Source organism: Passer domesticus, chromosome 10, assembly GCF_036417665.1.
Source record: "Passer domesticus isolate bPasDom1 chromosome 10, bPasDom1.hap1, whole genome shotgun sequence".
Lineage (NCBI taxonomy): Eukaryota > Metazoa > Chordata > Aves > Passeriformes > Passeridae > Passer > Passer domesticus.
This window is the reverse complement of record NC_087483.1, coordinates 41,767,517-41,780,998: the sequence shown is the minus strand read 5'-3', so window position 1 is coordinate 41,780,998 and position 13,482 is coordinate 41,767,517. Positions and strand designations below refer to the sequence as shown.

General features: G+C 49.5%; 1 long non-coding RNA gene across 1 annotated transcript; it reads left to right on the top strand.

The window, feature by feature from the left end:
- The first annotated feature begins 5,127 nt into the window (after window positions 1-5,127).
- LOC135308396 (uncharacterized) lies at window positions 5,128-8,669 on the top strand. Its single transcript, XR_010368832.1, has 2 exons — window positions 5,128-7,512; window positions 8,297-8,669. It is a non-coding gene; the product is annotated as an uncharacterized LOC135308396 (long non-coding RNA).
- Window positions 8,670-13,482: the final 4,813 nt, after the last annotated feature.

Below are 13,482 nucleotides of genomic sequence, written 5' to 3'. Positions count from 1 at the left end.
TTATTATTAGCTGGAGTGGATTGAGCTGGGAGATTGCGGGATATTGCCAGGATATTCCCACAGGAGAGGCTGTTCCTTCACTCACAGGGGTGTGAGGAGGCTGATGGTGCCTTTGGTGGCTCAGATCAGGTTGTGAGGCGGCTGCTGAAGATTGAGGAACGTCACCAATTAAAAGAACATCTCACTGAGGATCTGGCTGCCCAGCAGAGGTTTTGGTCCCTAAAAGAATCCTTTTGTGCCCAATTATTTCTATGATAGTGTTAATTTGGGCTTCTCAGTGGTCTCTTTTTTAATGCTGCTGATCGCACACCATAAACTGAAGGGATGGATCCCCGAAGTGCTGAAAAACCAGTACAGAGAAAGAATTGTTCCAAAGATCTCCTTTTCTTACCCCTCCCTGCCTTCTTTCCATGGTGTCTCCCAAATCCTGATGCTGGGCCAGAGCAGCACACAGAATTTTGGGTGATGTCTGGAGAGGAGAAGGCTCCAAGCAGAGCTCAGAGCCCCTGGCAGGGCCTGAAGGGGCTCCAGGAGAGCTGCAGAGGGACTGGGGACAAGGATGGAGGGACAGGAGCCAGGGAATAGCTCCCACTGCCAGAGGGCAGGGATAGATGGGACATTGGGAATTCCTGGCTGGGCTGGAATTCCCAGAGAAGCTGTGGCTGCCCCTGGATCCCTGGAGTGCCCAAGGCCAGGAGCAATCTGGGATAGTGGAAGGTGTCTTTGCCCTTGGCCAAAGAGCTGGAATGAGATGAACTTTAAGGTCTCTTCCAACCCAAACCATTCTGGGCTTCCATGAAGTGCCTGGAGCTGAATCCAAGTCCCCAACCAGCTCCATTCCCTCCGTGGGGGTGGCAGGGCCCATTTGGCTTTGGAGAAGTGATAATTCCTGTTAAAACCCAGCAGGGATGAGCCACCTTTCCTGGAGCAGGCTGTCAGATCCCCCTGGAGCTCCCCATGTCACACTTCCCTGCTGCCCTGTGGGATTCTGCTGTCAGGTCTGTGCAAACATTCCCAGGAAGGCGTCAGGGGCTCCTGGCTGTGCCCAGGAGGAGATGCCAGCCCCAGCCTGCTGTGGGATGCAGGACATGGATTTGCCAGAGGATGGGAAGCTGCCCATGGATGGGTTTCTGCAGTGCTCCCCATGGCGAGGGAGTCAATGACTGGATCAGGGAACAACTTTCTCTGGAGGAGACAGATAATTTTCACAGAGTTGGTTTTTTTTTCCTTTTTAAAAAAGCCATCAATATTTCACAGGCCTGCAGGAAAAAGCAAGATGCCTGAATAGTTCCTACCCAGGGAACACGGCATGAAATCTCAACACCACGAGAGCTATTTTTACATCTTTTTTTCCTTTTCATATTGCATAAATGGTGACTGATTTTATGCTCCATGATTAATTTAGACACGGAATAATGGAAATCCAGGAGCACTCATCCGGTTCAAAGGGCCAGAGCAGATAAATAATGGATGTTTACATAACTGCAATATCAATCTCAGTAACAAATGATTTGTAGGAAGTCGGCAGAGAATGGGGAGAGCTCGGAAATGCTCCTTGGAGGCAGCAGCATTGCACCAGGAGGGGCTTCAAGCAAAGCACTCCCATGTGCTGCTCCTTATCCTTGGATAAATCTCTAAATCATGGAAGGTTGGGTTGGAAGGGGCCTTAAATCTCACCCCAATCCAGCTCTGCCATGGGCAGGGACACCTTCCACTGTCCCAGGCTGCTCCAGCCTGGCCTGGGACATTTCCAGGGATCCAGGGCAGCCCCAGCTGCTCTGGGCACCCTGTGCCAGGGCCTGCCCACCCTCCCAGCCAGGAATTCCTTCCCAATATTCAAATCAAACCTCTCTTACACTTCAAACCCTCATTTCACAAAGGGAAGGTTTTACAAATTCTTTGATGGTAACTGGGTTTCTGGGTCCTTGTCAAACACCACTGAATTCCCATTTCAGCTTCCCTGCATCTCAGAGTTGTTCCCAGAGAACATCCTGCACTTTCTGAGCTGGAGCAGAAGAACTAGGGCTGGAAGAAGTCAGAAACACAGCTGTATTGTCCTACAGAGCTGGAATGGAATCTGCTCTTCATTCTCCACCTCCTCCAAAGTCTTCCTCACAGATCCACATCCAGGGGGTTTTTTTCACCAGTGCACACCCAGAGAGATCATCCCATTCCACCTCATTCCATGCACAGGGACACTCCCCCTGTCCCAGGCTGCTCCAAGCCCCATCCAGCCTGGCCTGGGACACTTCCAGGGATGCAGGGGCAGCCCCAGCTGCTCTGGGCAATCTTTGGATCCTAACAAGAAACACCTTTTAGCAAATGTCCCTTCCAGCCCAAACCATTCCACGATTCCGTGACTGAATTACCCAGGCACTGGCTGTCACTGACCTGCTGAAGAACACACTGTACCTGATTTATTTTCACCACAGCAGAAACCACTCTGACTTCCCTCTCTTGCCTCCAAAGTTGGGAGTTCTGCAATTCTTTTTCAGGAAACCAAAATCTGCTAAAACCCTGTGGTGTTTGCATATTTTAATACAGCTGAGCAAGGCGGTTCTGGACACTTGCTGATGTGAAATGTCAGGGTAGGTGGTTATGTAAATGTTATTTTTAGATGTGATTAAAAAAACACATTCCTTTAATGCTAACACATTTTTCCCCCCGCCAGCTCGCTGGAATTAAAAGGCTGTTTAGTTATTCCAAGATGGGATTTTATTTTTGCTTGTGGCATAACAATTGAGGCAGCCTAATTGTGCATATGTTAATGGTTTGTTTTAAGAGACAGCCTCACAGGGCTCTGAGGCTGCTCAGCAATAATTTGGCTTTGCCCTGCACAGACCTTTCCTTGTAAAACTCCTTTATTACCTGCACGGTAATCAAGGACTAATGGGTTTTGTCCTGCTCTGCTGTGGGGACCGAGTCACGTCGCCACTTCTGCTGCTGGCAGAGAAAATATTTAATTTGGGATGTTTTATTCAGCTTTAAACCCATTTCTGGGTGATAAAAGAGAATAATAAATAGAATTTTGGTGGGTGGATAGAGCTGGTTGTAATCTCAGGGAGGGAAGTGGAGGGGCAGCTCCTGAAATCCAGAGGGACGTGGAGAGGTGGATCCATGGGAAGCTCCTGAGGTTCAACAGGGCCAAGTCCTGCACAGAGATCAGGGAATGCCAGCACAGATCCAGCTGGGTGGGAAGGGATGGAGAGCAGCCCTGAGGAGAAGGACCTGGGGTGTCAGTGGAGGAAAATCTGGACATAGCCCAGCCACGTGGGACCCAGAATCCCCCATGGCCTGGGATGATCCCACGGCTTGGGCAGCAGGACAGGGATTGGGATTGTGTCCCTCTGCCCCCTCAGGTGAGACCCCACCTGCAGAGCTGCCCCAGCACAGGAGGGACCAGGAAGAATCCCAGGTATAAGCATGAGCTTCCAGCTCTGGGGTGTCCAGAGGGACCTGGAGCTGCTGGAGAGAGCCCAGAGGAGCCAGGAGCTGCTGCAGGGCTGGAACCCTCTGGAGCCAGGCTGGGAGAGCTGGGAATGCTCCCCTGGAGAAGGGAAGGCTCCAGGCAGAGCTCAGAGCCCCTGGCAGGGCCTGAAGGGGCTCCAGGAGAGCTGCAGAGGGACTGGGGACAAGGATGGAGGGACAGGAGCCAGGGAATGGCTCCCACGGCCAGAGGGCAGGGATGGGTGGGACATTGGGAACTGGGAATTCCTGGCTGGGAGGGTGGGGAGGCCCTGGCACAGGGAAGCTCTGGAGTGAGTCCTGAGGAGGCCACAGAGATGCTCCAAGGACTGGAGATTCTCTCTCTGGAGACAAAATCTGAAGCAGCCAGACCAGGTTTTCTGTGCAGACTTTCTGTGCCCACTAGGACAGGGATAACTGCATATTTATTCCCTGTGGAACTCACCGGCAGATTTGGAATTTGCTCTGTGTTGCAACCCTCTGTTCTCCCATATTCTGCATTTCCTTGGTGTGTCCTTTCCTGTAGGGAGGCTGATAAATGCCTGTTTTTATTTTTCTCTTTCTCTGCTTAATTTTAAGAATTTCTGTGGTCGCTGGACAGCACAATAAGTTGGGATGTTGTTAAATAACTTAATGAGGTGTCAGGAGCCCAGAAATATTCCCATGGCAGTCAGGCCTCTTAGCAATGGAACGTTGATTCTCCCACACCAGACATATTTCTCCTATTTAACAGTTATTTAGGGGGAAATGGTGATTGGTTTCTGAGTCCATAATCCATCCTCAGCAGCTTAAGTTAATATTTAAAAATCTTTATGAGATTAAGATATTAATTTCTCCACACTGCTGGCTGCGGGTTTTGCTCTGTGTGTTCTGGGGCGTGATCCACATCCACAGGGTCACTTAAAGTGGGAAAAAAAGAGGAGATAAAGGGATTGAGTGCTCATTAAGAATAAGGAGGGTGTTAATTGGGATGTTAATTAGTGGGGGTATTTGTAGGATTGGCTGAACACAGGGTGGTCACTGATCACCCAGGGAATCCAAACCTTCTCCCAGCAGGTGAATTCATTCTTCCAGGACATGGAATCATCCCTGTGATCCAAACCAGGTCCCGTGGGAAGCAGGGGGCACAAATTTCAGCCGAGGAATTTCTGAGGCAGCTGTCTGAGCTGGGCCCAATGCACACAGGGATAAAGCAGGAGGGAGTTTGGCCTCGGGGTCCCTCAGTATTTCCCCAGGAAGACATTGGGAAATGTTTACTAGAGGCTTTGGAATAATTTCTGGTCTCATCCAAAGGCGGGATTTAAAAATGAAATGAATTTCCTCTCAAGGCTGGGTAAGACAGAGCAAGTCTGATATGGCTGGTCTGGGCTTTCAGGTGAATGAGGCTTTAAAGGAATTAATTCCTGGAGTGAGAGTTCTGTGTTTATGCTTTTATGTGCAGGGATATTATTCCAGGGAAATACAAAGAGTTTGCATTTCCCAAGTATTTCAAGCTCCCGGGGCTGCATTGGCACAAAGTTTATCCCTGCTGGTGCCATCCCTTGGGGCTGGGACTGAATAATGATAACGATCATTAAGCTGTTAATGGAAATAAGAGCAATTAAGGCAAATTCATGGAAAAAGTGTGAGGACAACTGGAACAAACAACACCTTCAGGTCATAACCAAACTGCGAGGACTCTGCAAGCTCCAATTCCAACTGTGCAACTGAAATGCAGAAGCTCCTTGAATTATTTGGGGGGTGATTTCTGCTCCTCCTGCCCTGGAAACATCCCTGGCCCAGCAGGTTGGCCCGGGGTGGAAGGGAGGCTTTGACAGGCACTGGCTCCAGCTGACACATCCCGTTGCTGCTCGAGAATGTTTGGGAAGTGTCCCTAAATCCCAGCTGGAGCGATGAGTATATTTGGAGTTGACACACAATGTGCTCTGTGTTTGCCTTGGCTGAGCCAGCTGGGATGGGAGGAAGATGCTCTCCAAGGCAGGGCTTTACTTTGGGGCTTTCCCTGCTGCTAATTCCAAGCCTGTGCTCATCCAGGAGCAAAATTTGTCTCTGTCTAATTAGGGGGAAGACAAGGTACCAACCGTGCTTGGGAAAATTAATCTGCCGTGCTGATAAGAGAAAGGATTAGGTCGTTATTGGGGAAAAATAATTTAAACTCAGAGCTTAAAGCCCTGCAAGGAAGGCAGGAATTCTAATGGGATTTTTCAGTGGGGTGGGAAAGCTTCAGGTGACAGGAAAGGGATGCACAGAGGAACTGCTTGAAAAGGGACACGGGAAGGATTCCAAAAGTTGAGGGATACAATTGCAGAGCTTGGGAAGTGCTTGGAAAGGGTTTGGAACATGGGGTGGCACAAATCAGCTGGGAGGAGTGTGGAGAAAATTATGGAGAAATGAAGGAAAAGCAAAGGGGAGGGCAGCCTCCAAATGAGATTTTAAATTGAAATAAGAAGAGAACACACAGCTGCTCCAGGGGGAATTCCCAGTCTCTCATTTTCCCAGTTTTCTCCCCATCACAGGCACATTGCCTTTTGTGGGTGTCACCGAGGTTCACCCAGAGATGCCATGAGCTGCTCTGCAGGGAAAATGCTCCAACCCTTCAGAAACACAGGAGAAAGAAAAGCAGGAATCATCAAAGAGGAGTTCTCCCTCTCCTGATGCCCCGGGTGACATTTCCCTCCCTCCCTGGGGTTGAAGATAAGGCCCAGGCAGTGATTTTCTGACAGCTCTGAAACACCTTTCCCTGCCTGTACAGCACCAGCCAGCTTTTCCCACCTTTCCCCATTATTGGCTGCCAGTTTTTCTCCTCTCCTGGAGAACGAGGCAGCCTCGTGCTCCTTCAAATCAAGTATTATTGGAGCCCCTGCAAATAGAAACCCTCTGGCTCTGGCTGGGCTCTTGCAAAACCAGTGGGAGGCTGGGAACCTCCCCGCTCTGGAGCGCTTGTAAAATGTTTGAAAAGGAGAATTATAGGGGAAAAAAAGCCCTGGATGTACTGAAATAGCCACCCACAGGCTCCCTGAGCACAATAACTGGATGCACTAAGTCATTCCCAAGACAGTTTTGGGCGAGTTTCTGCTGGGATAATTTGGAGATAAGGGGAAATGATTCAATCACCTGTTTTGTTTTTTTTGCCTTAACCCGGCCAAAACAAAGAATAGGGAATAATGGTTTGTCCAAATGATCCAAAAAGGATCAAGGGAAATGCGCAGGGTGGCCTGAAATCCATCATTTCCTCCAGGGTGAATCACAGCCTGCACTCAGCAAGGCTGAAATATCTGGGAGAGGTTCTGCCAGCCAAAGAGGCAAATCCCAGTCGTAAATTCCTCCTATTTGGATACTTCCAGCTATTTTCCAACCTTCATTAGACAAATAACAACAATTCCTGCAGCTCTCTGTTGCTCCCTGCCTCACACTGGGCTGGATCATCATTAAAGCATCTTTTGTTTTTCGCCTGCCAGTGCCACAGGACTGGGCTGGGATTTGCCAAGCACCAAGCAGGACAGATAAGAGCAACTAAAATAATTGGGATTTAATTCCCAGAAGCAGTGAAGTACCTTGTAAAGAGCAGTGCTTCACAGGATTTTCCCATATGGAAACAAGACAAGACTACAGAGACATTGAGGGGCTGGAGCGAGTCCAGGGAAGGGAACGGAGCTGGGGAAGGGGCTGGAGAATTGTGCTAATAATTGTTTTGGCTGTTCCCCTGGAATGAGTGGGTTTGGTTTGTGGGGTTTCTTTTGTTTGTTTTGTTTTGGTTTTGGGGTGTTTGTTTTGTTTGTTTGTTTTTTGGGGGATTTTTTTTTTGTTTTGTTTTCCAGCACAATGTCTTGCACTTAAAGTGGTTATATTATGGAATTGTTATTTTTTCACACAGAAAAAATAGTTGTGCCAGCTGGAGGTTGGGACTTGGGATTGACATCCCTGCAGCCCCTCGGGATGGTTTTCCAGGGAAGATTTCACACCAATTCCAACCCCTTGTAACCAAACCCTGCTGCCCAGACACCATCACCTTCCTCAGGATCACGACTCTGATGCCTTCACCACTCAGTAAAAGAATTTTATCGTGAATATCCATGGCAGGATTTGTGTCCAGGGAGGAATGGAGCTGGGGAAGGGGTTGGAGCACCAGGATCAGCTGAGGGAGATGGGAAGGGGCTCGGGGTGGAGCAAAAGAGGATCCAGAAGGGAAAAGCTCTGCATCAAATCCTTCCTCAGACTCCCCTCACTTTCTTTTTCCCTCACGTTTTCTCCCACTTTTTGATTTTCCCCTCATGGCAGGAGAGACCCTGAAGGGAACAGAGCTGGGAAGGGGCTGGGGAATCCCTGAGGGAGCCGGGAAGGGGCTGCAGAATCCCTGAGGGAGCCGGGAAGGGGCTGCAGAATCCCTGAGGGAGCCGGGAAGGGGCTGGGGAATCCCTGAGGGAGCCGGGAAGGGGCTGGGGAATCCCTGAGGGAGCCGGGAAGGGGCTGGGGAATCCCTGAGGGAGCCGGGAAGGGGCTGGGGAATCCCTGAGGGAGCCGGGAAGGGGCTGCAGAATCCCTGAGGGAGCCGGGAAGGGGCTGGGGAATCCCTGAGGGAGCCGGGAAGGGGCTGGGGAATCCCTGAGGGAGCTGGGAAGGGGCTCATCCTGGAGCACAGGAGGATCCCCAGGGATCTTTTCCCTCTCTGGAATTCCCTGCCAGGAGGGCACAGCCGGGGGGTCGGGCTCTGCTCCCAGGGAACAGGGACAGGAGCAGAGGGAACGGCCTCAGGCTGGCCCAGGGCAGCTCAGGGGGGATTTGGTTAGTTTTGGTGCCATTTTCCCCAGGAAATTCCTCGTGTGGATTTCAGGAATGGTGTGAGGATGGATCTCAGGAGGATATTCCATCATTCCTGCCCGTGGATCCAGGCTCTGCTCCGCTCCATGCCCAGCCTGCAGGAATGTAGGTCTCTGCAGCAGCTGTGAGAGCACTCATTTCTACCAGCTCTGTAAATATAGAGCTCTTTGCTCTCCTTTCATCCTGCATGAAAAGATCTGTGCAGAGCCAACGTGGGAATGACGTGTGAGCAGGGCCAGGAGGAGCCCTCGGAATTAACTGGAGCTTCTCCCTGGGGCCGGCCCCAAATCCCAGCCTGGCCTTGAAAAAACTCCCGTCCCAAATACAGATCTGGGCTCTGCCTATTCAGGTCAGCTCTGGGGCCTAAATAATTCTGTTTCAAACGACAGATGTTGCTTTTGAGTTCCTTTTGGCAGGCCTTTGTCTGAACACAAGGGGAAATGTGAATTTTTGCAGCATCTTAAAGACCAGAAAGGATTTTTTGGCTGAGCTGCCTCTGAGTGCTGGGATACAGGACATGGATGATCCCATGTTTCCCAAGGAAAGGCTGCCCCATGTTCTGTCTTTAGAGAAGTTTTGTAATGTTCTGTCTTTAGAGAAATTGTGGGTAGTTGAATTATTTCTAATACTTGAATTTTTACTTGTATCTTTACTTCCAGAAGGTGGGATAATCACTCACTTTCTAAGAGAAAAATCTTCAGAGCAGAATAATATTTTTATTATTATTAAATTTTAAAAATTATTATTATTAAAATGAATCCCATCCCTCAAGATGTGTCTTCTGTATTTTGCCCTTCACGTACTCTTTAAATCACAGAATCCTGGAATGTCCTGAATTGGATCCCACAAGGATTGAATCCAACTCTCCCACCTGCATGGGACAACACCGAGAATCCTTCCATGTTTAATTCCTATTTTCCCTCCCAAATCCTGTCCCTCCCTTTCCTGCATGCCCTGCTTCCCACGAGGCAGCTTTTCCCAACATCCCATCCCAGGAAAAGCTGCACCCTTAACCTATTTAATTTCCTTTTCTGCTAGAATTCTCTCTAGCTAAGCTGGGGCATGAGGTGATGTAATTCAGTTATTTATGTAATCACCCAGAAATTTAAGTCCCAGTTGGAATTTGGGGTTTTTTGGGGTCACTCCATAGGATCAAAGACATGGGGCTGTTCAGGGGATGATTTTGGGTGACAGTGAGGGAATGAATCCCTGGATATCCCATGGGACATGGAATTAAATTTCTGGCTGGGAAAGGAAGAGGTTCTTCCTCTTCCTCTCTGCATAACATCTGGCCACAGCTGTAGGATGAAAACAAATAATTTGTGGTTTTTTTTAATTGAGCAGATCAACACAACAGCAATGAATTCATGTCTTGAACCCCCCTGTGAATGCCCTCTCCACAAGATTCCCAAAGACCCAGAATTTGGGCAAATCACTTCTCTCCTTTCATGTCAATCCCCAAATAATGATTATTTCAGTGTAAAGAATAATGTTTTATCTCTCCTCTGCATCTGGGATCACTGATCTTTCCTCCAAAGGTAGCAGCTCAGATTTAAAGAGAATCTGGTTTTAAATAAAGGTGTGTAAAGGTATTTTCAAAGTTGTTTGTACAAAATCCAGGGTTGGTTTACCCCTGGTCAAACTTCCTGGACCCATTTCTATCAGAGCTTCTGACTTGGAAAAATCAGAAAAAATAGGAAAAAAATTAAAATAAAAATTATATACATTACAACAATTTTTAAAAATAGGAAAATTAGAGAAATTAGAAGAATTTTCACCTCTGATGAGGTTTGGGCAGAAAATGAGCTGGGAAATAAGGTCATGGTGACCCAGATGATGCTCTGTGCCCGTGCCAGGATCATCCTCTGCCTCTGACCCTGACGCTGGGCAAGCATCTGGGTTAAACCCACCCTGCCTGTGTTTTCTTCCCTTTCCTAGGGGTAATTCCTGGTTCTGCCTGGGACTGAGAAGCAGCCAGTAGCAAACAGCAGCTATAAATAAAAGCCAGGCAAAGCAGATCGCTCTTACACGTGGCCCTGGAAAAAACCTCCCAGGCTGGGCCTGGAGGAGCAAAGGAAGAGCTGTGCTATTTTTAAACTGGGCTTAATTAGACTGAAGTGCATCACAAACAACAACAGAGGGCTTGGAATGTGCTGGGAAAGGTGGATGGGTGCTTGGGGTGGATCCTGAACCCCCTTGGCAAGGGTTTCCTACTTGTGCCCATCCAAACCAGTTTGTGATGGCTTTTCCCTTAAGGAGAAGTTTGCCAGCTGTGCCATGGGAGGTTTAGGCCAGAGTTTAGGTGAAAGATTTTTTCCCCCAGAGGGTGCTGGCACTGCCCAGGCTCCCCAGGGAATGGGCACATTCCCAAGAGCTCCAGGAGGGTTTGGCCAGCGCTGCCAGGGGTGCCCAGGGTGGGGTTTTGGGGTGTCTGTGCAGGGCCAGGGGCTGGATCCATGATCCTGTGGGTCTTTTCCAGCTCAGGATATTCTGTGATTGTTTGTAATGCTCAAGCAGCCTGGAATGGAGCAGGGAATCCCTCATGGATCCCTCAGGATGTGCCAAATCTGGCCCTGCCCTCTGGAGCAGGACCTGCAAAGCTCACAGGGACTGAACCTCCAGCAGGCTCTGGGCACGAGCAGCAGCTCCAAGGGCTCAGGATTTAAAAATAAATGAGAGCAGCAAGCAGCACAGTCAGATGGACTCAAGATCACCATCAAACTGGGTTGGTTTTTTTTCCCTCTTCATAACTTTAACCCCTGGGTTCTGCAAACAGCGCTGACAAAATGGATGGCTCCTCTAAGCTGCTCCATTTTTTTTTTTTTTTAGGGTAAAAATAGTGGTTTAATGTCCTTTTGAACCAGAGAAACATCTGGCTCATCTCTGTGACGCCTTGAGCCAGGGTTTTTTTTTTTTTGGATGGGGCAAGTGCCTGCCTGGATTTTGTTGCTCATCTACGTGGGAAGCTCTCCCGTGTGACACTGCAGCTCCAGCTCGTGTCCATCCCCTCACCCCTTTGGAGTCTGCCTTTCTCCGAGCAGCCTGGACAGGGCTGAGCTCCAGCCACGTGATCCATCCTCCCTGGTGCTCGCTTTGACAGAGCTAATCTTTGAGAAATGTTTGAGCAATCAAACAGTCTGGGGCTCATGTGCCTCTCAGGCTCCAAACCTCTCCGGTTTCCAGCTGCTGCCAGGGGTCTCCGGGCCAACTGGAGAGAACTTAAAGGAAAACAAGTAAAAAAAAAAGGAAAAAAAAATCCTTTCTTTGTGTCTGGGTGGTTTACAGTTATAATATTTCTTAATAAATGTTTTTCTTTGCTCTAGGCTGCTGCACCTTCCCTGCTCCTCCCAGGCAGGGCTGTCCTGGCTCTGCCAGCACCAGGAGCTCCAGGTGGGGCAATTCCTGCTCATCCCCTCCATCCATCCCAGGACACGTCCCAGCTGTGTCCTCTGGCACCCCGAATCCCCCAAATCCTGGGCTGATCCCAGTGTGGGCAGCAGGAAAGGAGGGGTTCTGCCCCTCTGCCCCCCTCAGGTGAGACCTCACCTGCAGAGCTGCCCCAGCTCAGGGATCCCAGCACAGGAACAACCTGGAGCTCCTGGGGAGATCCAGAGGAGCCATGGAGCTGCTGCAGGACTGGAACCCTCTGGAGCCAGGCTGGGAGAGCTGGGAATGTTCCCCTGGAGAAGGGAAGGCTCCAGGCAGAGCTCAGAGCCCCTGGCAGGGCCTGAAGGGGCTCCAGGAGAGCTGCAGAGGGACTGGGGACAAGGATGGAGGGACAGGAGCCAGGGAATGGATATGGGATATTGGGCAGGAATTCCTGGCTGGGAAGGTGGGGAGTTCTGGCACAGGGTGCCCAGAGCAGCATCTCAACATCTCTAGAAAAAAATTAATCCCAGTTTTCTGTGTTCTTCGTTCACCACACCTGGTCTGGGAGGTTTGGGTTCCAAAACAAGTTGAGGGAAACTCCTCCCTGGAGTGCACAGCCTCTAAGAGCCCCCGTGGAAGGGGGATTGTTTGGGACAATCATCAGCATCCCCTAAACACAGCTCTGAGCCTTCACACCCACCCACCGCTTTTCTTTTTTATTCCCTTTCTCTTTTTTTAACAACGTGGTTTCTCTCCCCTTCTCTGTTTGTTATTGTTTTCCATTCCGAGCCTTTAATGTTCCCTCACACCCTCACTCCAGCCCAGCTGTGGAAGAGGGATCTGACACCTTCCCCCAGCTTTGCTGAAGTGTGAACACCTCATTATCCCAGATTCCAGCCCACGCAGGCGGGAATGGCAGGAGTTCCTATCCCTCAGTCTTCCTGACGGGGTCTCTGGGTAAGAAGAGCACTGGAAATTGTTGATTTTAGTGCTCCCTTGAAAAATGTAAACTTTAGGTCTTCTCTTGGCTGCTTGGCAAGGGGGGAAGTGATGTGAGGTCTGGGGAGGGAGGTTGGAGGGGAATAAAAGGAGTTGTGTGTCGTGGAGCTCTTGGACAACCTGGAAGAAAAGGATTCCTGGGAGACTCATTCCCTCAGGCCACGCACCCGTCCTGGCCCCACATCCCCATCCCAGGAGACACAGGATGGTCCCAAATCCTCACAGGCTGACAGCCGTGCATGGAGAACAGCCTGGAAAAATATCCAGAGTCATTCCCACCACTCTGGGGCTCCTGGCAGCCGAACAGATCCAGGGAACTCAACTCCACCACAGCCCTGCAGGAGGATCTTCATCCCTTGTTGACCTTCCCTTCTTCAGGCTGAGGTCCCCATGTTCATGGCGTCCACCAGCTCTAAAGATCCCAAAATTATTAATGAATCCTCACATTTTACAGATTAAATCAGCTAAAAAAGCCACAATAAAAATTAAGGAGAGCGGTCAGAAGGTGCAAGAGAGGCGAATGCATCCAGGGGAATTCATCCGTGGAGGTGCTTAGAGGCTTTCTCCACACAAACTCATCTCCATAAATCAAATCTGGCTTCTGGGGATAAAATGGGCAGAGTAATAAATGGCATTTGTACAGAAAAATAACAAAAATTAATAAGAAGGAGAAGAAGGAGGAGAAGAAGAAGTAGAAGAAGAAGAAGAAGAAGCAGCAGCACAACTTCCAATAGAACATTTTCCCTATGGAATTACGGCCAAGGCCATGGAGATAAGAGCACCTCTGCTCTCTGGAGAATAAATGTGGAGTGGAAAACCTACAGAGCTCAG